Source organism: Pygoscelis adeliae, unplaced genomic scaffold, assembly GCF_000699105.1.
Source record: "Pygoscelis adeliae isolate BGI_AS28 unplaced genomic scaffold, ASM69910v1 Scaffold54, whole genome shotgun sequence".
Taxonomy (NCBI): Eukaryota; Metazoa; Chordata; class Aves; order Sphenisciformes; family Spheniscidae; genus Pygoscelis; species Pygoscelis adeliae.
Genome location: NW_008824982.1, coordinates 4,452,965 through 4,476,276, shown reverse-complemented (window position 1 = coordinate 4,476,276; position 23,312 = coordinate 4,452,965).

Genomic DNA, 23,312 nt, shown 5'->3' with positions numbered 1-23,312 from the left:
GAATGGAGATGCTCATTATAAGCACTAGGGCAACAAAGTTGCTTTAAAATATTAGATGATACTGAATTTCAAACCTCTGTGGAATGCCACCTTGATTAAAATTTGTTTGGTAAGGCTTTAGCTTACTTTGGTTACTTCTTTCTAGAAGTTTATTGGAATAAATCTTTCCTTTTACTCCAGCATACTTTGGAAACTGGCCCTAAGTGAGATACAGAGTTTGATTTAGCCAGGGGAAGTGATGGTGTTTTTGAGCTTTAGCGGAAAGAGAGGAAACTCCATAGTGGAATTTCCTATATAGTATTAGCAACAGGTGGCTAAAGAAAAAAGTTTTCAGATTTGCTGTGCATTAACTCATCCTCTTGTGAGGCTAATAGGCAGATCAGTAAGACTCACTGAGTAGTTGTGGGTTGACAACAGGTTTCAAAGCAGAGACTGCAAAGCCAAATATTTTGGCATCTGGTATTTTCTAGAAGAAGAGTTATTTTTGGGCTTCCACAATTCCACAACACTGTGACTTTCTTGTATGTGATTCCTTGACTTTCAATGACTGGTTTCTATACAGATGAGGGCATGATATTAGTTGTAAATTCTTCTAAGTTATTTTAAATCTATTTTTGTTTGTCATCATCTTGGATGAGTTTTACTATACTTTTTCTTGTTTGTATATGTTAGACTGTAAATCATAGATGAAAGATGACATAACTTATTAGAAAGTATTTCTATCCCAGGCAAAAATTCTCTGCAGCTGCCCGTAGTAATTGGAAAAATTTACCTTATAAGAAAAGTCTAAGATGGGTGAATGACTGAGGACAGATAAAAGCATACCTATTTATTTTTTTTATATAAGATGATATGAGTGACATGTTATGTTAGGCACAAATAGTTCTGAAAAATACTGTTTGGAATTGTTTATCATTTAGTAGTGTAATAACACAATATGTAGAGGTGATATTGCTGTGATAAAAAGGTGAAGGAACAAATTCTGCAAGTTATTCTGACGAAAAAGGAACTACATATTTCATCTTAGTATTCGTCCTGGTATCCACTCAGATGGGGTTAAAATATATAATCCGAGTCTTTGATTAAAAGTGAAAATAAAATAAACCAAAATATTTAAGAGTGAGGGAAATACATAAAGGACAAAGTGTGAGTATATGGATTTGAAAGATCAGACCGCAAGAAAAACGTCACTCTTCCTTAAGATTTATATCCTGGACGAAGCTAGAAAAGCCACCGTTTTCTGATATTTCAAGAGCAAAAGGATAAACTTCCAGTGTAAGATCTGCATACGCATCAACTTAACTGAATTTTTACAGGTTTTCCTTGTAAGCAGAGTTGCGTTTCCTAAGTGGGTGTATGAAGAAGGGCAAAAAGGTACCAGCATGCTTAACAGCCCAAATGGCAGAGACCAAAATGCAGGGATTTGTGGTATTCAACATGAGATGCTCTGAAGGAATGGTGAATCCATGTTATGTGTCTGGTCAGTTGTGTAGTGCCCATCTTTCTTGTTAGCTTCTGCAGGCAACCACTTTTTACCTTGAAGCCCGAGATTCAATTAACTGTCTTATTTGTTACTGCTCAAGTTAAAATGTTATGATGTTTTCATAAGATTATTGAGCCACAGTACTTGACTCTTTGTCCTCTGATTAATACTACATTAAAAATTAAATATAGTTGTGCAAACAACTTCAGGTATATAGCACATGTGACTATGTTTTTTGAAAGTGTATAATGCAAGTGACACAAAGGATTAGAGATGAAAGCTGCTTTGACAATTACTGATAACAATGTTCTAGGGTTTCTACACTTCTAAGTAACTGACCTCTGTAAGATGAGAACTGATACTTCTTTTCTTGTTTTCCTTGTTATGGGTGTGTGTGTGTGTGTGTGTATGCATGGTGGTGGTGATGTGGGTGCACCGCATCTAACTGACCTTGGAGCCTGGTTTTCCAATGGGCTGAATTCCCTGGAAGAGGCACTCAGCATCCCCACTACCACCTGTAGCTCAAGATCTTCAGCTCGCCAAAGGAAATGGTGTTGAATTTTCTCTGTGGAGCAATCTCCTTGGATAATGTAGAAGTGTGGGCCTCAGAGGAGACTCAGAAGATTAATAGCCCGTTTGCCCACCATGAGGCAGGATCTGTATGCCAAGAATTTTTGCAAGTTTTTTTTCCTGAGGTCTAATCTGTATCCTTCTTGCTGCAATTTGCATATCATTATTGCTTGCTCCATTTACCATAAACACAGAGAACAGATTTTTCTCTTCCTCTTCACAGAAACCTTTTACATATTTGAGGCTACTCAGTCATTTTTTCTCTAGCTTAGGCAACCCTAGTTCTTTCACACTTTCCAGCCTTCTGGTTACTTTTGTGGCTATTCTTTAGATCCAGTTACTCGACATCTTTCCTCTGGCATGACCCCGGAAACTGGATACAGTGTTCCAATGGGAGTGTTTTGCAGCATTAAACAGAGGGACACAACTACTTCACGCATCTTCTGGGCTACTTTTTTATGATCTCATCCCAGGATGGAATTGGGCTCTTTCACAGCAGCATGGTGGTTTTGGCACATTTTCAATCTGCAATCCAAAGTCACCACGGCTAGAAGAAGTTAGAGAAGACAGCAGTGGTGCCAGTAATAGAGAGGGCAGAAACTATCTGGAGAACCACACCTGAAGCACAACTTTCTGAGATCCAGAGCCAGGTGTGTGGGCAAGCTGGGTACAGGTAAAGGAGGAAAAGCACATGCATTCCTGAATGGAGATTCACAAGTGCCATTCCTGAAAGGAAATGGCTCCTTTCTGCAGCTGAAAAAGAGTCCCATGTGACAATGACACGTGATGATGTATCAGAAGACAAAATCCAAATGTTAATAAAATTTTACCGAGACCGAGCTGTTGAGTAAAGAAATCTTTCTACTGTTTTCCCACAAGCTGCAAACTTAGCTATGAGATGGGATCCTGTGGTGACACCTGTGCTTTGTGCAAAGGAACCGTGTGAGCCATGCTGAGGGTGTAATGAGCCCAGGTCAAATAAGCAATCAGGGCACCACTCTTCAGGTCTAGGTCTCCAATTCCTAACCCTATTCATTAGCATAGCTCAGAGCTCCAAGAAATTAGGAACAACACATTTGATTGTACCAGTAGTATTCCTTACTGTATGTGATTGTTTTGGAGGTGTTTTGCTTTGCGTTATTTCACGCTCAACAGGCTTAGGGAGCTGCCGTTTCATAAGCCTCTCTTAGCACCCTCTTTAACTCATCAGCTTCAGTGCTTCTGAGATAGACCAGTCCAGCTGCAAGACAGTCACTGACTTGGCATTTCCCTCTGAAAAAGCACAAGGAAGCTCAAAGCAGTCCCTAGCCACATTGATACTGATGAAGTTGTGAGGCCAAAGTTAGATTTTGACTGCTGCTATTTCAGATTATTCCTTCAGGTGAGATTCGGACAGTTGTCCTTCAGATAAGACTTGAGCTGTCTTTAAATAAGCATTAGCAGCATCATTATGGCAATATAAAACTTAGTGAGGGCTGCTAAACCTGTTCAAGTGTATGCTAAGTTTCCCAGACAGGTTTTATAACCTGCATTGAGAAACACCGTGCTGTATCTCTGCTGCTGGCACTTATATGAGCAAGTGATGTAGGATATTCTGGTTATACTGGATGGTAACCGCAGTATAGACATATCCTCAGGTCCCATAGGAAAGTGATGTCTCCTACCATAGATCCCTAGCTCGGGGGAGAAATAACTCTTTTTTCTTTATGTGTCTTGGATAGGAATCTCTGTTTGAAAATATCCAATAAATTTCTCTGTTCCTCTATGAAGGAGTGCCTTGAACGAACTGGTTTTTAGCTCTGTTCAATTCATTGCTGCTGGTGCCTGGAGATGATAACGTCTCAGTTCACATCTCAACAGAGTGAGCTCACCCAGGCAGGCCCAATATCTGACAGCTTGCTTGGGCTTGTCAGTACTGTTCCATACTTTCTGTCACTTTTTGTGAGAATGCTGATTAATGCTGTAAGAAAGACTTAGGTTCTCCTCAAGGAACTTCTCCAAAATCAATGTGATTGTTGCTGATCATGTTAGTGCAGAGACCTGCAGACGGCAGCACGCTTGACGGTGAGATCCCACCTCTCAGGCACAGTGATTTGCAATTAGTTTCTGAGCATGCCAGGTGAGGTAGCTGGGCTCGAGGGCTGTTTCTCCTTGACAGCAAAAAGTTATTCAGCAAATTAGTGCAATACATTGATTTTTTTTTTTCCCAGTGAGGTGTTAGGTACGAAATAAATGTCTTTCATTTCACCTATGTAGGATGGTCATTACAGCTCTAGATAAAAACAGTATTAATAAAAAGAGACAGTTATTGCCAGCCCAACTGCCAAAAGCGAGAAGGGGTCAATATGGTCCTGTTTATATCACCATAGGCTGCTTTCTCAAGGGTGTCAGTACAAAGAAAAATGTAATTCTAAATAAAATTTCAAATTGTTTTTCCCTTTGTTATTATATATGATGTCATGCATTATCAGCGAAAAGCCACTGCATATCTGTGATTGTCTGCCTGTGAACATCTAGCTGTATAGTCTTTTAACCATGATTTGCTAGGGTGTTGTACCCCACATTGTGTATCTAAAACCCCGCACGGTGTTAGTTTTCTCTTGTTTATATTGGTTGGTCTGTACCAGCTGCTCAAGTAATATATGTTTTTCCTCTCGCACTTAACGCTGTTAAGGGTGCTAAAAAGCACTGTGTGGGGATTCTCACAGTAGCATGGGGAGTTGGACAATCAAGTATTTATGCGATCTGAAGACAAAAGTAATTTTGTTAAAATTGTCACTGCCAACTTTCATGATGAAGGAACCAAAGAAAAGTGAAGTAGAACTTCTAAACTGCTGAGGTGGTCACTCCTCGTGTATACGAAAAATAAGGGGAACACCTATAATACACGCCAGTGGTGTCTTCCTCCTCTTTATTTCCAGCTTTTCTAGTTTTGTCAAGCGTTCAGCATTAAAAGTAATTCTGTTAGAGGAACAGATGTGCTAGAGAGTAAGTATTGAAAAACAGAGGGTTTCACTTTAGGTTATTGGACTGAGTATGTTTCACCTGGATAGCCATGATAGGTTATCATCTGATGAATATTTGTCTGCCTCTTTGAAAACAGATGGGAGATATAGCCCTGTCTGTAGGAGAGAAGTGTTCCCACTGCAGAAACTTAATTTGGCACTTTGTATGGAAATAAAGGAGTCACTCTAGATGATATCAGAAAAATATGCTACAGCACTGGTCTGGTGAGGCTGGAGGGTCTCAGCCAGAGGAAAATTATGGGAAAAAAAACCTTGCAGGATAAGAGTCAGAGAGATTTACTTGTTTCCATTTGTTAACATTAGCCAAAAGCTTTGCCCAATGCATCATGCTTGTCAGAGGAGTGGAAATATCCCCAGGTGTCAGCACCTCACACCATCAACCCCTCACCACGATTCTCTTCTTATGAGAAAATTTCCCCTGGATTCTGGGTTCACAGCTGCAGTGTACATTTTCATGTGGATTGCCCTTTGCCAATAGTACAGCTGAGAGCCTTGGGTGTTAAACCAGTAAAAGTTAAAGTGTTCACAGTAACTTCTAGCCCAAATTTTATTCCATTTGTTCTTACTTTGCTGCAGATCTCCCAGAATCCTTGAGCAGAGTAGGGGCTTTAGCATAATGCCTGACGATTCTTGCTCTCTCAAAAAACCCTATCATGACAGAGCTTAAGCCATTTACCATATAATCAATAAGCCATGCTTCTAAATGCTTTTATACAATAGCACATGACTACTTTGATATCCTTTCCTTCTGGAAATTACACTACAAGGATTATTCCTCAACTGAGAGTGACTGTGCTCAGTCCAACATAGCAAATAATTTTGCCTTCAGTTGTTTTCTGCGTGTGTGCACAGAGATCTAGTTATAAGCTGTATATATAATGCTTTATGAGTTTTTATTCCATAACTTCTGAAATTGTTCTTGTAAGCGGTGACTCTCATGGGAGACTTAGAAAGAATGGCAATTCCTGTATTATACAGACCAGTCTATTGCATTGTGAAATGTCAGATCTCCTAATCTCTTTCATATGTGTGGTAAAATCCATGTTAAAGTTGTTAGGTTTTCTTCTTCTGTGTTCCTATGGGGAAACTGTTCTTGAACCTCAGGTCTTTAATGAATGAGAATCCTTCATCTAACTTCCAGTCTAAACCTGTTCCTGGCTAACCCATATTTTTTTCTTAGCAGTTGGCCTTCATCTTATGTGGCTTTTTTGCACTTATCCTCTTATAATAGCTCTGAGATTTCTGTAGAAGACAGAAATGACCTGTTGTACTCAGGAGTAAAGATGGACGTGAACACAGTTTTTCAGAGGCTGAATCAAAACCATGGAAAACATTTTCTGTAATTTCTTGTTTGACACCCTTCCCTCCCTTAAAAGTTTAATTTGGCCCAGAATTTAATGCTTTTTGTTGTTGTTGTTTCAGTTAAAATTATTTTAATGAAACTTTCAGTTTTTTAAAGCAAAAGTCAAAATTTTGGTGGTTTTTAAAACATCAAAAGAAAATATTCCAGCAGTTCAGAATCAATACATTTTAAAAGTGGCATGTTATTACATTTTTTACGGAGAGGTCAAATCTATAATGGGTTAATTTAGTACAAGTTATAAAATGCCCATCTGTGTTTAGGAGCCTACCATAGCAGAAGCTCCCTCTTCAGTGTGTGGAGCCTGTGAGTCTGAAAGTTAATTGACTGGTGTTTCACAAGACATTTGTAGATACTCCACCATTACCTGCAAATGCTACATTAGCAGCTGAGAAATTCCGTCTGCACCAGCCAGTTCCATAGGTTATTTGAGGTATGTTTTGGTAGATTTTACTGAGCAGAGAACTACAGAAAATATAAAGTCTTGAAAATTTTTTTGAGTAAGCAGCTCTTGGTATTTTTCTGGTACACATGTGGACTTTCAGGCTGAAGGGATGAAAGGAGGTAAAGAAGCTAAATGTACTGTAGCCTGCTCCAGGTTCTGAGGCAGAACAAGAGTGTCATGTGCTAGGGGAGATAGTGCTGTGCAAGCCTCTGTCAAAGTACCATGCACTTCAGGGAATTTTGTATATGCATATGGATAAAAGGATGACTTTGGAGCTTTGCTTCAGAAAATGGCTTTGTAGTGCTTGCTGATGTTTGATAATGTTCCACTTTCTTCTTAACATCTGTGGACTCCAATTTACTCTGGCAGAGTCCTAATGTGAAGAGTTTCTCATGTTTATAAGCAGGGCATGGAATAGATTTGCTCTGGGCAGGTCTATGGTGGAGTTTAATGGTGTTATCTGTCACGGCAGCGCTTGTGCCATCTACTTTTGGGTTATGTGTTATCAGAGGTGATACTGAAATAATGTGAGAATTTCCCTTGTGTAGAGAAGACTTTGGTGATTACAAAAAAAAAAAAGGGGGGGGGGGGGAAAAAAAATTCAACATCTTGAAAACAACACAGCTGATTTGGAAAATAAGGACTTGGGGAGCTTCACGTTTTCCTTTGGAAGTGCTTGTTACTGCAAAGCCTATGTGTACAGAGACTAACATGACAATTAACCTTGCTCGGGTCAAGTGCAATCTGCAGGAGTGATGTGATCACTCCTGAGTACTTGCTGGCAATTTGTTTCATTGGAATGTGCTGTATTGTAGGGGCACTGGGGAAACCTCGCTGTGATTATAAGACTCTCCAGCCTAGTGTAGGCAAGACCTTTGCCCTTGGTGCGGTGCCAGGCAACTTGCTCCTGCTCCCTGAACTGAAGAAAACAGGACTGAGTACAAGAAATGAATATGCACCTGGCACGTGACTAGATCCACTTCGCCGCTGCTAGAAGCCTGGCTTTTGTATTGTATAATACTTGTGACAGCAGGAAGATCAAACTTACGGAAGAGGTGTTTGTTAGGACTGGTGAGAAGCAGCCACTTAGCACTCACTGAAAGGTGAAGATAAAGATAAAGATAAAGACGATAAAGGTAAAGACGCTGAATTTGAAAAACTCTGATAAAACCGGCAGGAACAGTTGGAAGCGTTTAACAATCACTGTGCTTAACTGCCCTGTCATCATTTACATAGAGAGTTGTTCAAAAGAGAGGATAGAATTACAATGGGGGAACCTGGCAAAATTCTGAAAGCTGCTCTTCTTTTAGCTTCCAAGCAGAAATGCATCTGGAATGTATATTCCCGCATTGTTCTCTAGAAGGCTTTAATTCTGAATTCACATATGGTACTTAATTTGCATTTTTCATACAGTCATTAATGCTTGGTGAACTTGAAAGGTCTAGAAAAGTATTCAAAGCTTGGATACTTCCCAGAAATCTGTTCATGCTGTACTGGCCTGGAAATCTGGCATGAAATCCGCAGCTCGGATGCTGACCTGGGATTTCAATTCTTTCTTTGTGAGGTATTTTAACAACAGAAGGCTTCTTCTCAGGCTTGTTGTATGTTTTGGGCTAGTTCTTATACCTGCGAATCATTTTGCTGTTGGTACCATTTTGATCACATTTCTAGCAGAGGCCAAATACAAGGAAACGTCAGAAGAACAGGGAGCTGCAGGGAACCAAAGATCAATGTACCTTGAAGGAAAGGCAGCAGATTTAGGGCTTGAAACTGCCCTGGGAAAAAAGCTGCTCTCTTGATTCTTAGTCTAAACCAGAATAAGCAGGTCCTGGCCGTGATAAGGTTGACAGCAGGTTCCCATCCACGGGCAGCGAACTGCAGCGGTGGCCACAAGACTTGCAAGGAAAAAGGTACAAGAGCTAAAATACTGGAAGACGCTGGATTATTTTCAGAGGAATGCTTGAGATCACTGGAATTTTTTCTCTTATTGTGGGATTTCTTCTCGACTGGACAGCCTGCCGGTACTAGTCACAGCGCAACAACCTTGACGGCCAGCAGGAAACTGCTAGATAACGTGGCGAGCTGCCTCTGCCAGGGAGAAGACGATCAGCTGCTGGCAACATGTGACTGGCGGCCGAAAGCAAGTCTTACCGCGTGTATCTCTTAGAGATAGGGTGTAATCTTAGTTTCAGAAACCAAAACAAATCACAAAACACCCTGAGGAAACGCATTCTTTTTCTTCCTCTCTTTCATGAAGCGATGAATGATTTCAGACGAGGGGAGCAGTGTGATAGCTGACGCAATGAGACTTCCTCCCCTCCTCCCATCATACCCCCCATCCAGGGGCATTGAAGTGCAGAATGTCTGTTGTTCTGCTGCTTCTCTTTCCTTTTATCCGTGCAGCTGTGTTCTCCGTCAGATACCATCACGATGCCAGAGCTACTATTCAGCGTGGAGGTAGGTGATTTGTTAGCTGCTTGTCTTGGAGTAAACTACTTGGTCATGCAAGTTAGTCTGACAAAAGAACAAAAGAAAGAAAGTAATTGGCAATTGTTCCCTCTACGCCTTCCCTCCCCTCAATTTTAAAAAAGGGATACTTTTACAGCAGTGTTGTGTACCTATTTAATCACTTACACCAGCTGATGAAATAAAAGCTCTTGTCCCTTGGCCCCTTGCAAATTATTCTTGTTAATTATTTTTTAATTATCCTTCCATCATTGCTCCTGGTGCCACTTTCATAATTTCTACACCGGTGGGTGCAGACATGACAAATCTAAAAACTCATCACAGTGCTGCTGCTGCTGCTGCTGTGCCGGCTCCAGAGGAGGAACAGGAGGTGGAGCGTGACCCAGGGGGGCTCCCCCCCCGGCTCCCCCCTCTCTGCCTTGCTGTAGGTGAGAAACCCTCCTTGGCACACGCGCGTATGGACACGCTTGCACGAGCGTACACACACACACACACACGCGCGCGCGCGCGCTAATCAGCTCCAGTTTCACTTCAGCGCGTTAATATCCGAGTGTTTTCAGGGTAGCTGACAGCACGTTGATCAGAACCACGTTTAAACAGATGGGTACATTGTATCTCTCCCTAATCCAGACGGGGAAGAAAAGATCCCCAGTGTGGAGGAAGAGATTGCAGATTGCAGTGCTCCGCGCTTGGTTTCTAAGGGATAAAAAGGAGGGATTAATTTTTGCCGTTGGAAGGGTGGGGTGAAGATGTCAAGATTTTGCTGTGCTATATACCTGCCAGTTTGCACAACTTGTGTTTCCAGAATATAGGTCCTGGCACAATTTCTCTGTCCCCCGCACCTTTCTCGTTTTAAAAAATAGTGACAGAACTTGCTGGAAGATAAAGATGAAGCAGAAGTGAAACCCTAAATGTGTATGTACAATTGAGGGAAAGGGAAGGAAATGGAAAACAGTGTCTTTCCCCAGGGGCTAGAGATATTAAAACCAAAGTATTTTCAGCGTGTGTGACAAAAGCAAGTCATGAGGCAAAGAAATACTGAGGCACAGTATTTGCATCAGAGTATTTATTTATTCCCTGAACTGCATTTATTTTTTTCCCCTAGGCAAATTACTTACAAACAGATGTTATATTTTGCTGGTGTTCCTCAGAATTGGTTTGCAGGTGGCTTATGCAAGGAAGTTCAACCTCTGGTCTGCTTGCAGTAATTCACCACCACTGTTTACCTGAGGACTGGGCTTGCTATATGTGAGCCATACTTTATACAAAGTTTGATGGTTTTGCTCTTTGATAAGCACTTCCACGATTTAGCTCACGATGACCATGAGGTGCTATCCCCCTTCTATTTGCATGGAGATTGCCTAAACCGGCAAATTTTACATCAGTATTTTTCTTGAGTTGCCTTTTAGCAAATAGTCTTGCAGAGGATGCTTTGCCTTCTGTGTTTTCCCAGCTCCAGACTCTAGAGGACACTTTGCATGACGGTTTTCATAACCACAATAGTTACTTTCCTTGGCACCTTATAAACACAAACTGGCATAGACCAAAATACTCTTACTCTTACAGCTGACTTTTTTGTGTTGGGTTTTCATGGAGGTCACAGGCTATTTACGTTGTCCCTACAGTGCCTTTGGAGACTGTGAAGGCATCACATCATCTGTTTTTAGCCGATGGAGTCGGCTAAGTCACAGGAGCAACTGTTGGAAGTGAGCAGAGCTCCCTGTTGCCTGCTCACCATCACATGGTGCACATCTGTGAAGGTCTGACTAACTTCTGGTCAGAAAAAAGAACATTTTCATAGCATGATATCAGGTGGCTTGGGTGCTGCAGGGCTGTAAGGCAGCACAACACTGCTGCTATGGCCCTGGTCACTTCAAGTTATTTTCCTAGTTAAGTTCTTCCATTAGTAAGGTTTCTCACTATTTAAATAGCTGAAGTCCACATAAAATGTGATGTATGGCCTTAAATTTATCCATATTCTCTCCAATTGCCTGTATCTAGGAGATCTGTACCTAGATCTGCCTATTAAATGGATAAAACATTTCTTAAATATTGGCAACCAGGCAGACTTTACAACTGCCTGGGTTTTCTTGCTGCTATGAAGGATAAAAAGTTCCCTTTGTCCTTTCAAATTTGTCCTCTCACAGATCACATTTGTCAAAAAACTTAGTCACGGAGTCATTTCTCTCAGGAAAATCCCAGGGGCCAGTCCTAGCGTTAAGTAACACAATGAATAGGAATTGGCAATGTTTAGACTTTCAGGTGGAAACTGGTTTGAAGATTCAAAGTTGGGCGGAGTCATGGCTAGTTTCCAGAAAGGAAAAGCGAACAGTGATTATGAAGAGCAGACGGGAGATGATAAAAAGGTTAGGAGGTGAACACAACACACGAGTTAGAGGAAAACCTATTACTTAATTCTGAAATGGTGTAATAAACCAACATCTCATGGATTGGAGGTAATAAGGGGAGGTGGTAAGAGTGCATGCAGTACAAAAGGAACAGGAGTGAAGTGTGTGATAAGGTAGGTATAGAAAGAAAGACTGTAATTATAGGTGACTTCAGATTCTTATGATTTTTGTTGCCTTTGTAACAATAGGCAATGAATGAAATGCAGGTCGGGGATTTAGCTATCAAATGTTTCTTGCATAGCTACTATGCCAGCAATTCAACCTACCTGTGATTCAAAACCAGGTCTGATCTAGATTCATGATCAGAATATTTAAATCCAATTAACTAACTCACAGATCCTGTTGTAATTACTGTTGATATCTCCTGATACTAAAGGATGTGTACAGGACCAAGGTGCATGACTCAATATAGACCTTAACTCTCTAGAGGAGAGACAAGAGATATGGAAACAATTGAGTAATTTTGGAATTCATTATTTATTATGAATGTACACAGTCAAGTTTTTTCTTGGGATAAAGCCACTGCTGTCAGTTTAATTACATCGGGACTAAATGTGACCCCCCAAGCCTTCTGTAAGCGAACAGTTTCTAATAAAGATGTAACAGATCAATCATGAAAAGGTCTTGGCAGAAAAATCGGTAGGTAATAAAAAAGATAAAGGACACTGAAATGAATAGAGTGACATGCTGCGGGATATTAGCTTTATGAAGACAACTTTGTCCAATAAGAAAAGTTAGGTAGTGGCATGAGACAGAAACAAGTGGAGGACTCCTACCACTGCAAAAAATGCTTGACGCTGTTTCCAAGTACAAAATGTTGTGGTGGGAATGGCAAATGCTTTCAGTGAGAGATGTTCTTTTAGCATTAGAGACGCTTAAACCAAATTAAATGGACATGCCGATTATGCAAAATTTAAGGATTATCCATCCATCAAAAAGGTGATAGTTGGACTTGCATTTAAAGTGCCGAGCTGGGGCCCACATAATATGTTTCCAGTCGGGAGCTACAGCATAGACCAGTCAGTGCTCTGTGCTATCCACAGCAGACCCTGCTTGCCTTACGCCTGCTGTTGCACAGTGAGCAGTGTTGCGTTGTGTTTTGAATATGCTGAGTGCCATGGAAATGCTAAATAAAGTCAAGATCAGCTTAACAGTATGAACTGCTAGGTTTGCTTTGAAAGCACTTATTCTGCAGGAATTCGTGTGTGCTCTTTGCTGGCTGTGGAAGAGCATGTTGTCCTTGTGATGCCACACACTCCATTTTATTCCAGCTGGGCTGTGTGTGTGTGTGTGTGTGTGAATACATGCCATTTTCCTGGAGGAGAGCTGAGCAAGTTTTTCTTACAGCAGTACTCAATTGGTTTGTTTGCAGCTGTGCTTGTCTGCAACCCACCACATTTATTCTGTCCCCTGCATGTCCCCACTCCTTTCCCCTCTAGCTCCTTCTTTTTCTTCCTGTGGCTTCCCTTTCCCTCTCACCACTGCTACCATTGCTGTCCTCTTGCACTGCCTTCCTTTGCCTTGTGCCCATCTGGTTTCCTTCTCTTACATTCTCCAGAAGTTCTATCACTCTTACTCAGAAGAAATAGGTCAATCCCCGCCATAATCTCCTGCCTGCTACTTTGTGGGTCTGAGATCTGAACTCTGTTGTTTGGAAGTTACCTGATTGCTTTTACACCTCTTTTCTTAGTTTCCCCTCTGTACTAGACCGTGGCAGGGGATGCTGGGCTTACTCCCTCCCAGTCTTAACTCTGAAGTACTGCTTCCTCCTTTTCCTATTCCGTCGTTTCCTCTGAGCGGCATTGTTTATGATTTTTCCTCATTATTCCCTTCTACCTGGTGCTACCAAGAGTTTACCCAGCTCCTCCTAATCAGTTTTCCATCCTAAATTTGGTTCTGGTCTCTCCCTCTCCACACTGTACTGACTACTGTCATAACTGACCTTCAGACACCGATAAGGCTGCGTTTCAGATGAAACTCCTGTCTCACTGCATTTGCTTTCCAAGTTTGGTTCAAAGCTGTTTCTAAGTCATCAGAAAGGATGCATAATACATATGAAGACCTATTTAATTCTTTTTCTACAGAACAACCGCAGGATGAAGCTTTCAAAAAATCAGTAGAGAACAGTATCCTAAAAACCCTGCATATAGGAAGTGGAAAATCTGGTCAGTGATAGTTATAATTCTATTGTTTTGGACATAATCCTAAGTGGTTTTTTTTTTTTGTTTGTTTTGTTTTTAATTTTGTACTGTTGGATCTGCTTTGCCAAGGTGTCCAGACTGTTATTGTTACTGTAATCTGAAATACAGCCAGGTTACTCTGATGGTGCTACTTTTTCCTTCAAACAATGCATTCTGGCACAGTACGCTCTGCCCTTTGTGCTGCTGCTGTTTGATAATTTGAAAATAGTCTTTCTGGAATTATGATGAGGGAATGTGGGAAATGATGGGAGGACCATAGCTTCACTCTCAAGGGAATTAACTCACTTTTAGGAAAGATGAGTGTACCTCCTAATAGTAAAAGTCATTTTTAGGAACCACACAAATGAAAAAATTTCATTCTTCCTTTTGAACACCCAAGACTCAACTTTTAAAAAAATATTTTCCTCCCCAAAACTTTTGCTTCTCCCTAAATTCCTAATTCAGTAAAATGGATGATATAGATACCCAAATATGTGCAACAGGAGTATTACTAATACTTAGGAAAAATACGTGGAAACATAAAAGCTAAATTCTGATCTTCCTTACATTAATGTAAATTGATTCAGACTAAATGGTTCTGTATTGCATTGGAATAAATGAGTTATATTTGAATCCTTATTTGCTAAAGAGAAAAGGGAGATACCCAGGACTTCCAGCTGTCCAATTGTGGTTTGTTTTTTTTTTTTTAATAGGAGTTTTCTTCTCTCCATAGCTCATTTTTGCTGTTGTTGTGCTCTTTCAGTGTAGTCTTAATGATGAGTTTGTAACATTTATGTTCATTTGCATGGCAGGGAGCTGAAATGCCACAAGAAAACATTATATTTTTGGAGGAGGATTAACGGGAGAAGAAGCTAGGTCAAAGGAAAGGAAATCACTTGTTCAAACTGTCTCACATATCAGAAAATGAGACTAAAAAAATTGTGGTGAACACATTACTCTTTGCACAAATGTTCTCTTCCTGCACCTCAGGTTTTGTTCTGCTGTCAGTCCCTCTTTTATTTCAGAATGATGCAATGAAGTCTTTGCAGATTTATACACTGACTTAACCCTTCAGAAGTGAATTGCCAACACACAAATAGGACTTGATTGTAAAGAAAAAACCTATTTAAGTACTGATTTAGCAATGAATTTAAATATGGGCCTACTACATTATCTGAGACCTTATAAAACCAGATTGCTGACAGATAAATAGAACTTTTGCGAGGCTAAGATATATTTCCAAGCCCATTTTCACCCATTACATGATGACTGAGTAAAAAATATAAGTATAGGTCTAATTTTAAATGTATCTTTGCATTCAGTTAAACTAATCATACCTTAACAACCTGGATGAATTGGGGCTAAATACGTAGCTCCTGTTTTCCTTAAAATCATATGTTTGACTTCTAAGGCAAATGGAGAGCTTTGTGCCAATGTCAGCTTTGCAGCCAGGTGCCCATTTTCATGTTTATTACGTAATTTCTTTTGACTCAACTGCTTTGGCTGTATTTGGCCTCTTGAACATTATTTTTGTTTGGAAGGGGAAGGGAAAGTCAGGTGACATCTTGATAGAACCATAATTTACAAAACCCTGATCCTCCTAATACAGTAGAACTGGATAACAGAAAGTAGTTTCCTTGCTTAATAGTCCAAGCTTTCCTTTTTCCTATTTTCCTCTTCTCTTCTCTCTTTCTCTCTCTCTCTGTCTGTCTCTTTTTCAGCCTGTTTTCTGTTAAAAAATCTGCTTAATTTTGCTTCTGGACCCCATAAATCCGTCTCTGCCTGTCAGACCTCCTGCCACCCTCTGTGTTTATGCATCTGGCATTTTAGGCTTTGATTGTGTAATGACAGCTTCTGCAAACAGCAATCAGATCTCTGAATTTGCAGTAGGTCCACAGTGAATATGCCTGTTTCTTCCTCCACATAGCTCGGTTTCTGATTGGTGTTATGTGTAGCTGGCTTTATGGGCAGTAGCAACCACTGCTTCCACTCACTTTGAGATAAGCTTAATTGCCTCTCACATTTCTCCTAAATAATGGTTAATCTTTCCAAGAACAGAGGTATATGATCCATCCCTAGGTATAACAATTACATATCTTCAATGTGTCTATTACATTACAAATGTGAAAGCTTTGTACCCAAACTGTAAAATGATATGATCATGGTAAATATGGCTGAAGGGTTCTTGAGAGGTCCTGTGGTCCATCCTTTTATTGAGACAGATTCAGGTATATTGAGAACCTTTCTCATAGATGTTTCCATACTCTGTTCTTAAAAGCATCCCAGTCAAGTGGGTCTATCACCTTCCTAAGTGCTGCTCTATTCTATTGCCTAATTATCCTTCTAATTATAGAGGTGTTTTCCCCCTCATGTTTACCTTGCATCTTCTTTTCTTAATTTAAACCCATTACTTATTTTCCATTCACCAGTGAACACAAACAATATTTTATTCCTTTCTCTTTTAAATATCTGAAAATTGTTATCATGTCTTTTTTAATCCTCCATTCGGTAAACTGAACTTCAGCTTTTCCAGTTTTTCTTTGGGGGTCTATTTTCTCCACCTTTGATTTTTTTTTGGTTTTGTTTTATTGTTCTCTTTGGACACCTTCTGGTTAGTTTCTTGAAGATTGATACCCAAAAGGACACAATGTGTTGGCTGAACTTTAGCCTTTCTGAAGTGTGTGGGAGGTTTGCATGAAAGAAGCTCCATTTTACAAATAAGTGGCCTGACAGGGTAGTGAAAGATAATGTTGACTCTGGGCAGTTTCTGAACATTTTAATTCTGTGGGCCCTTTTTGGCAGTGTTTCTGTTTAGATGGCCATTGTCTGTTTCATAATTATGTACCTGATTGTTCCTATGTAAGAGTAACAGTTTGCACTTGTCTTTATTGAATTCCATGCTTTATAAGTTTTTACTCCAATGACTTTTAATGACTTAACATTTGGAAGTATTTACGGTTCCCCACTCCTCCATTATTTTTCTACGCAAGTATGTGAACTCAAAAGCACAAGATGAACTGAGCAAGAGGCTTGAAAGATTCTAAGTTTTATATGAGATGAGTCTATTAAATTACCAATGAAGAGTCATAATTTCCTTGGGATGACTTATACTTGTTATTGGAAAAAAACTTGGCTTGTGCAAGTATTCAACTAGATGCAGACCAAAATCTTATTCAGCACACTAAGGCATTGGTCATTAGTCAGGGATGGAATGAATCATGATTTACTGTATGAGTTGAGTTTCTTAATGTCAGAGAAAGTCATCTTTCAGGTCTGCCCCTTGCCTAAATTGATCAGTCTTCACCTCTAAGGAAGCAGAGCTCCCTCTCCTGGCTTCTTTTCCTCTTAAACAGCAGTGAAGTTACACCTCCCAGCAAGGTGGAACTGTAAGTACAGCTTTCCAGGTAGGTGGTTCGCTTGGGACCTTGGGTGACGTTGGCCATTTCGACATAAACCACCCGTTATTACCTAGTAGATGCTATTGTGTCTTCAGAAACCTGCCACTGTGCATGGCAGCGTCACCCACCTGGGATCAGAATCTGGCCTTTCATCTCTGTTTACTGGAAAGCTGCAGTATCGTTTTGTTTTCTAGGACTACTTTGTATCAGTTCTTTGTTCAACCCTACTGTTATGAAGTGGAAAATTCCATCTCAGGGCTGTCAGTGGTATAGAAGAATTAATAAAAGGCTTAATTTCCATGTGATCAGTGGGAAACTATTTTATTATTCTGGCTATGGATTTTATGTGTGGCTAGAAAACAGCTTTTATCCCATTTCCTTTGTACTGGAGGATTTTCCATGCGTATTTCTACTCCTGTTCTGGACACAAAGCTTCTAGTAGTTCCTATAGGGGTACCTACAATTTTTGGAGATCATTTTCAGTGATGACAGGTACATTTAGACATCTGTGGAATCTTGGAATTTCAGCAGCTGTGTATTTTGCTTCTACAGTTTGGCTTTTTTATTAGCAAAAACAACAGACCTGTCAGAGATCAAAGTTCTTGAGACTATTTACTGGAAAACGTTTAGAAACAAATGCAGTAAATCTTGAATTTTCTGTTTTGCTATGTAAGTTAATCATGTGTTTCGGGAGAAAAATTGTCTTTGTTCTTGAAGGTTGAAGGAACTGGTTGTAAAACAAAACCCCAAAGAGCTTTCTGCAACAACAAAAGATCTCAGTATGACAACATAAAGCAACCCAAACCAGGAAAACCTTGCTCCCTTTCAGGGGTTCAATGTAGATGCTGACACCTCAGTCCCCAAACAAGGGTCATAATGAATTGAACTTATTTATTGCAAATCAGATACTGCCGATCAGATTCTCTTTTCAATGCTACCAGCACTACTCTGTATGTGTATCATGAGCGTGTAATTTATATCTTGGAATAGCACCTGCCTGATTGGCATGACTTTGTGTATTTATACTACACTGTATTTTAAGATCAACAATGCCAGAGTGGAAGATGTTTCCCCTGGAGTAGCATCACTACTTCCACTGCTCAGAACAAGTAACATCAAACACCTGGAGACAACTTTACATCTCTTCTAATAAATAAAAAGTTTGAATCTAAAAAGTTGCGTTACATTTTGCCTTGAAGCCTTTTCATAGATGGATTTTTCTTCCTGCTTAAAAGACAAGTCAGTAAAGATTTATTACAGCTTCTCTCAAGAGATCTCATACTTCTGTAACTCACCTCCTTAAAGAGATAGTCACAGGAATAATAACTGTATTCTACACAGGAGGTTATGAAAACGATTGCCAATTTCTGAATTATTATCATGCATTGGAGTTGAACGTATCTTTAGATACTAACTCCTTTACTGCCATATTACTTTCTGTGCCAGAGGTCACCTCTAACACTTTCAGTAAGCTAATGATTTTGTCTTAAGTAAAGTCTTTGGGGGGTTTTATAGTCACTTTCTAAATTCAATTGCTCATAGCAGTGTATTTATGTAAAGCAGAGCTTTAGTAGGAGATGATACAGGGTGTACAGAAGGAGAAGGCTATGAGAAGTTTGTAGATATGAGATTGAACAGGGAATTTCTGAGGTGAACAGAACCACATTCCTGGTACATGCAGTCCAAGATGCCCTGTCAGGCAGAGCTTGGTAAAAAAGGCAGAAAGAACTGGCTGCTCCCTGCTATGGGGCAGTGAGCAGATGCTACCTCATTCAACCTTTTTATTTGAGCAAGACGCTTGAATATGCTGACAGGTTTCATCTTTTCCTTAGTTCTCTGCAAGGGACACACAAATGGTTACCTGCAAGGAGAATAGCTGCACCCCCATTCTCTCTGGGCTATAGAAAGAGCATGAAGACACTCCTCATGCATTACATGAAGGCTTGCACCCCATTCGTATATCCTGGGACCACTGACTTTTTTGGGCAAGGTTTACAGTATATAAGAGTTTCTACAGGACAGTCTCAGTGCAGAGGGCAGTGCAGTGGCTGTCTCTGCATGAAAGTCCAAATGAAACAAATCATGCTGTGTTCCTCCTCCTCTTTGGGCACCTTCTGCATTCAAACCTATTTGTGATGGATAGTTCATCTTGGATCTTTGTTGTTCTTACTTCATCCTATGACCTTCTAGTCTTTACTGGAATCTATCTACATGACTACATCTTTAGACTAAAGAGTTCAATCTTACTTTTTTAAAATTTTTGTGGTAGATTTTTTGTAGATGGGGACAACAATGGTTTTGTCATCATGAATTACAATGACATAACTGAACAGTGACTCATTGGTGCACGGGAAATCTGCTTTAAATTTCATTAATATTCTCTTCCCTTCTGTTTTCTATTGCATAGTCTTTATTCTTAGACTTTTGGCTTCCTCCCAAAATTATTTCTACTCCTCTCTTGTGATGCCTTGCCCCTTGCCATATCCAACGTCCAGATGAAACCTCTGAGGAGCTACAGGCCATCCATAGGGACTCTAACTGGGATCTTCACAGAGGAAAGGCTGCTGGTGGTTTGCTTCTTCTTCTGTCTGTACCCCAGCTCAGTATGGACAGGCAATGTCATGCTCTGCTGAGTGGCCAAGAATCAGGTGCAGGAGCTGGTGAGGCATTGTGACAGACATGGAGCTGGGGCTGGTGGGAGTCCCAGCACCTTATTTTAAAAGAGCATTCAACAGGGGCTTGTGTCAGGATCGCTAGGGCACCAGCATTTTCCTTGTAAACTGGGAAATGGGACGGGCTAGTGGCCATAATAATCAGGCGGAGAGATCTGGAGCTTAAGATGGATGTCAGATTTTCTTAGCTATTAATGAAATGGATTTAGATAGTGTTGCTTAAATGGTAGTTCACTTTTCTATAAATTATTTTTACCCTAAAGGTTGTTAGCTCTCATGCTCTCTTGCTTTCTTTCTGTAGTATGCCTGTGCATGTAATACATATTTACAAACCATGTTTATAGTTAACAGGTTTTTCTAGAGGAAATAAGCATGACATATTCACAAGAAGCTGCAAAGTATTCACAGCCAGCCCTAAATGTGCGAAGCACTGGCTCTGGTGAATAATTATGGTCACCTCCAACCCTGTTGCTTGAAAGTTACAAAGTGAGGAAAGAGCATCTTGAGCAAGCCATAGACTGTCGTGGCAACATGACTCAGAGCTGAGATGCTAAGCAAGGTGGGGAGGGGAAAAGGCTTTCTTAAGCAGAAGCTGTGTTGCAGCCTTATGAGTATTCACTTATGTCTCCTTCTGACTTACCTCCTACTCACCCTGTGCTGCCAGCCATGAAGTTTGGCTGGCAGGCAGTGTTGGCAGCATCTCTTGCCTGGAGATTGTACTGGTGTCTTGTCTGAACAGACTGACTCTGACTAAGATACATGCCTCCATAGAGAGATCAGCTGAGAACAAGGGGTCTGCCTTGCTCCAAATTGCTCCTGAGGAGTGTGTAAGGCTTCCTAAGGGGGAGGACATTGGTCAACATATGAGTTGCAAAGAAGAAAAGAACCTCATCTAGACCGGCAGCTGTCCTCTAGACAGAAATCTATGAAAGATATCTATGTGTGTTCTGCTTCCTAATATCTAAGTGATGACATTATCTTTACTGCATTTATCCTTCCAAAAGCCTTTTGGGATACTAGTGTCTTGCAGTCCCCAAGGGATAGAGAACTACAGAGATGATTTATCAAATGCTACACAAGGTATGTCTATGCAGCAGAGTGTAATGCTCTACAGGAAGAAACACGCCCAGCTCTGATATGTCTTTGGCTTGCATCCCCACAGGTGGACTATTGAGCTTGAAAGTGACTTTTAATGGTGTCCTCTGCGGGGGGGGGGGGCGGGGGCTGTTTCCAACAGTGCCAGTAGATGTTCCCAGGGGTTGTGGCTCTGCAAAGCTTCCTAGCATGGATGTCCACAACCTCTTGAGTCCTTTGAACTGGAAGTGTTTAAATTAGCATTGATGTGTGCTGCCTGGTTTTGCATTTTCCAAATGAGTTCCCACTAACTAGTGTGATTACTGCTTTGTGCTGTCTTTCCTGTACCAGTCTGCACTGTTTTCCCAACTCCCAGTGGTGCACTGGAAATGATTAGCCTTCAAGACCTTTTGCTACATTTATCTATTAATTTAGTTAAAATAAAACTTCTACTACGGTAGCTGTTGAAGTTTGACTGTAGCACACCTGGCATTGGCAGAAACACTATCCAGTTGAGTAAATCCTGTTTTACCCTTTACAGCTGACTGGAGTTTCCAAGACTCTTTGTGCCTCTTGCAGAAACTCTTTTCTAGTCAGCTGTACTTGAGGTTTGCTTCTGACATTTCTTAAACAAGTAGGAATGAAATGGGCCAGCAGTAGTAATTCCTATTTGCCCAGCAATGGATATGCTTACAATGTGAATAATGAAATATTACTAGGAGAGAAGGATATTGTTCATCAGGAAAGCTCACTGAGAAATGTATTGACTGATGGGCTGAGTGATGAATGTGCTGGAAGTATTGCACATGGGCAAATGTTATGACAGTGGCTTAAATCAGGGGAAAAAACAGCATGGTGTAGTATAACCTAAGTCTTGGAATCCAGCATTATGGATTGGCTCCAAAAAAGCTGACTCATTCTTTGTGCCTCTGGCAGATCCATGCTGCTTGACTGTGTGTACCTATTGCTCATGAGGCAGGATTTGGTCTGTGGGCTGGTGAGTGAAATTTACAGCATTTCCAGAAACCTGAAACTGAGGAATCAATCTTTAAGCAGGCATATGTTGCACATCTTACCAACAGCAACCATTTGCTAAATGCGCTACGAAACCAGTGCATTGCAGATGTTTCTCAGTCTCACCTGATAAACCTGGCAAACTGCAGAAATATTTGTGCCTGCGTACCAAAAGAACAAACGGAGCAGGTCTTGCAGGCTTATAGGATACGTTGGAGTTTAAAATGAAGTTGGATCACTGCACAGTAATATCACTTTAATTGCAAAAGTCATGTTACTTCAGAGTCTATAAGATCATTGCTACATTTTATAATCTCTACTTTCACCTCACCCCAGGCAGTTGAAATTAAGTGAGGGTTACAATAAAGGTTAAGGCTACTGGATTTCCCTCATCACTTTAACTTTAAAACAGCACTCAGCTAAATTGGTACAGCATTCTCCTGAGACATAAATAACGTAGCATTCAACTGCTAGCAAGATAGCTTATAAAAAAAACAACAATCATTGAAGGGTTCGTTCTTAGATCAGAAGAGGTATGCACAAAAGCTATTTGAGCTAATAGGTTTGCAGGCACAAAGCTGATTCCTTACACTGAATAGTGTGTAAGCATGATCAGATTTCTTCATATTGAATATCTGCAACTTTTCTCAAAGTCAGTAGAAGGTGTATTTTACATGCATGGTACATATTACACATATACCTACATATATTCAGGAAGAATAAGGCCCCATGTCCCCCTCCTGGAGGTGCTGAATACCCGTACCCTTTGTCTGCAATGGAATCTGAAGGTGCTCGCTTTTTAGCTAAATGGAGTTAATAAGCAATGAAAAGAGGTATTTTTAGCTTCGTGAGCTTTGCTCATTAAATGCAAAGATGGGTACCATGAATTGAGGTATAAAATGTTAACCTTGCAGAAAGTGAATTGCCTTGGACTTTACAGACAGAATTTAATACAAGATGATATTTCAAAGAGAGAATATGTATATAGCTGTCTCTATATACATATATAGATATAGAGAAAAATTATATCCCTGTATGTACAATGAGAAATAATTCTCATTTAAATTGTTTTGTTTCATGAGCAACTTATATAGCTATCATTTTTTTTTTTCCTTTTTATTGCCTATTATTTGTACTGTAGACTCCATTAATAGGTAGCTTTCTTGCACTGGTAGGTCCTCAGATGTATAGTAAGAGACCATTTCTGTCTTCCAGA